The sequence below is a fragment of the Ceratotherium simum genome, chromosome 10, assembly GCF_057802395.1.
Source record: "Ceratotherium simum simum isolate JZ-2026a chromosome 10, ASM5780239v1, whole genome shotgun sequence".
Classification (NCBI taxonomy): Eukaryota; Metazoa; Chordata; class Mammalia; order Perissodactyla; family Rhinocerotidae; genus Ceratotherium; species Ceratotherium simum.
This window is the reverse complement of record NC_141909.1, coordinates 49,942,363-49,946,001: the sequence shown is the minus strand read 5'-3', so window position 1 is coordinate 49,946,001 and position 3,639 is coordinate 49,942,363. Positions and strand designations below refer to the sequence as shown.

At 35.4% G+C, this 3,639-nt stretch overlaps 1 pseudogene; it reads left to right on the top strand.

Moving 5' to 3' along the window:
- The first annotated feature begins 641 nt into the window (after positions 1 to 641).
- Positions 642 to 2,248, top strand: LOC101400532 (NEDD8 ultimate buster 1 pseudogene; annotated as a pseudogene).
- Positions 2,249 to 3,639: the final 1,391 nt, after the last annotated feature.

The window sequence follows — 3,639 nt, the reverse complement described above, 5'->3', positions numbered from 1 at the left end:
CCTACTAACAAGGAGCTGTTGTAATCATGTGGTAAAGACAAATAGATATTAACAGTCAACAGCTTCCTTGACAAAACCTCATTTGCAAGGCTATACTTTGAGAAAAAAACATCTTCAGCTGCATCTCTTTTCTTTGTGCCCCATACCACCCCGCTGGACATATTTCATAGTTTTCTTATATGCCTACTCTCTGCTACCACAGCAATTTAATTACGTTCCACCGCTTTGACAAGAAACTTGACAGACATGACTCTATACTTAGGAATGGTTGAATCTCAGTCAGGTGTAAGTTAAATGACAAAAACTCTTCCCTTCTGCTGTCTTTCTATTACCCACAGAATACCAAATTATATGTGCTAAAATATGAAAACAATCACACACACAAGCACAAAAAATCAAGGACCTTAATGATAGAAACAAGAAAATCATGTACGAACATCCTCAATCCTGGATTTACAACTTCATTGTTATCTTCATAAATTTCAGGAATCTCATTCCCCAGAAAAGTAAAATTATTGTATTTGTTTTTTTTAGAGTAATAAGACACAATGCAAAAACTCAGTGGAGCATTTATTACAGTCACCAGCATATAATCAAAGTACATCGAATGTGGGTGGGGCCGACAGCCCGCCTCAGCCCCAATGAAAACAGACCATGGCTGCATCTGCATCCAGGCAGTTGGTGGGTCGCAGGGGGTGTACGGATGGTGCAGTATGGGGTAAAACAAAGATTTTTAAAAAACTGTTCATAGTAAAAACAAAAAAAACAGAAAGAAGAAAAATTGCCCAGTTTTTAAGGGAAGACAGAATGCAACTTTGGAAACCCCTATGCAGATGAAAATAAATAAGATGGTTTGGCATTGAAGGACATTGCTAAGACTCTGACAAGATAGAATGTTGTGAAAATGAATTAGAAATGATAATAGAAGAAAAATATTGCAACTGAGCGTGAAAGAGGAAGTGAAAATTATAGAACAATAGGAGTTGCTACAATTGAAGTATTTTAACCTCCAAGACTAAGAAAAGATAGGAAAAACTTGTTGGAAACCGACTTGCACATCACAGGCAGAGAACTGAAGGCTAAAAGAGCTGAAACCTTTGGATTTCAAGAAAATTATATGAAAATTATCATAAATAAAAAACAACTTCAACTGGGGAAAACACTTGAAGAATAAGGAATGACACAATGTAAAAGCTGTGACGCTGGAACTAAAACAGTCTGAAGAGGATGTTGGAAAAAACTTCCAGATTAAAGAAAAAGAGCAAAATGAAGCCAAACTAAAAGAATAAAGAATTCCAAGGACTTAGAGAAGACTAGAGATATTGGCAGAGAGAGTTGAGATGGTGGTGAATCCAGAAACGACACATAGCTAACCAGACAGGCAGAACAATTGGAATTCTTCCATTAGAAAGAAAAGCCCTCATGTTAGCTATGAGTATTATGAGAAGGGCAGAGCTTTTTTGAAAAGAAAAGAATGTGGAGCAGCAGCCTTACCAAGTCTGTAGGATGCTGACAAATATTTCTGTAAGTGTGGCAGAGAACTACTGGATCCAGTGGGGAACTACGCAGCGCTCCAGCTGGGTATAGTATGGTGTTACTTCTGCTTGGAACACCTGGAATACCTTGACGGTGCATAAAAAAAATTAAACTTGGCCCAGAAATGCTTTAAAAATGGTTATGGAGAAAATCATCACAGACTGATTCACGTGGAGAAATTGTGGGAAAGAGAAGGTATTGTTTTCAAGACTTTACTTGCTTCACAGTATCTGAAATTATAGTAGTGGAAATGGTGAAGAGGCTTGTGAGTATCTCAACAAGGCACGTCAACACTTTAAAGAGCTATGTATTGAACCATCAAAAGTTTCCAATTTGTTGCAATTGGGATAATGCCCAGGAAGCCAGTTTGCCCTAAAGGCATTTCACTACAATGTAGACCAAGTAGCCACCCAAATTACCTACGGCAGAGCGGAACTGGCCCAAACAAGAAAGAGAAAAAAAGAGAAGAAAAGACAACGCCTGGAGAACATAAACTCTTTGAAAGTAATGGGTTACTCCACTCATGCAGCCAAGCAAAGCCCTTAATCAGGTCAGCAGGAACCTAAACGAAGCCCTGAGGATTATTCTCGGTAATCCTCAGATGTGGTGGTTAAATGATTCAGATCCTGAAACCAACAACCAACAAAAAAGTCCTCTGGAAAATATTGACCAACTGGGGGACATGGGCTTTGAGGCAGTAGTGTCATTCTGAAATTCTAATTTTGACCATTGTATGTTCAAGTCCAAAATCTCCAAAGATTTTTCTTTATTTCAAGTTCCATTTAAAAAATATTAGTTTCTGTCTAGTCACTTTACAGCAGTCCCTCCTTATATATTTGTTCATCATCTTAAAAAATGGTAAAATAACCAAAAGCAGTTTCTTTCTCTTTCAAATTCATGCTTTAAATTATATTATGTATCACAAACCTTTACAATATGTCCAGACAAATGATGGATTTAAAAATATGAATATTTTGGGAGAAATAAAAATGCAAATAATATTTGAATCAAATTATGATTACTTCAAATGAATAAACATATTTAAATGCAAACAGTTGCTCATCTAGTTTCTACATTGGCACTAAAAATGCATAATTTATATTTGTCTTTGAGTTTCAATGTTTAGTGACTATAAAAAATTACTATTACATAATTCTCCATTTCCATTGTACATCACCATTGTATGATGGCAAATAAAACATAGAATATAATTCATGAATTTTTTGCTTCACTTATCCATGTATTTTGATTCTTCAGTTTCATAATATTTTAAAACATTCAAAACAAAATATTAAATATAAAAAATCTTAAGAAAAATACTTCTTTTCATTTTATTCACAGAACTTGATTAGTGATTTTATGCATTTAGCTTATTATACAAGAGAGGATTTTAAAAATTATTATTTTAATATACACTGGCAGTCTTCAATTAAAAACAGATGGGATTCTGAAGCAACTTAATTGTGTGAAAGTTTTAACAATGTATAGAACACATTGTCTCATATTAGCAATGTTATACATGAGGTTGAAATGTCCTTGTTTTGTCCACTTAAGTGTATTTCTTCAATAAGGAATTTGAGTCATAGTAATGTATTGAGTGCTTTAAAATCTTAACAACCAGACGAATTTATTTCTATGACAAAATATATTCACAAATTCAGCAAGAGTAGTAAAACGTTCCAAACTCCCTAGGCTTCTTAATCACTGACCCCTCCAGCAGGTCTCCCACTGACAAGCCCTAAAACCTCTTTTGCTGACCACTGTGGCCTTGACTAGGTCCTGACTAGCAAGGACAAACACAGAGGTATGGAGGAAAATGAATCATAGGCACCGGGATTTTGAATACAGGAGTAGACAGATAGAGAAAAGAAAGATGAGTAGATATTGTGAATAGATCTGTGTCATCTCTCAGAGAATATTTCTTCACTTTCCTCTCTAATCATCCCCTTGCTCTTCCTTTCCACCACACTCTCAAAGAACGACCACCAGAGTTTCCCCTACTACAATCATTTGTTACACTAGGCTCTTGTTCATTTTAGAGTCTTTAGTCAATGCAATTGTCATTGAGTTTTTATATAAAATTTCTTTCTGAAAGCTACAGCA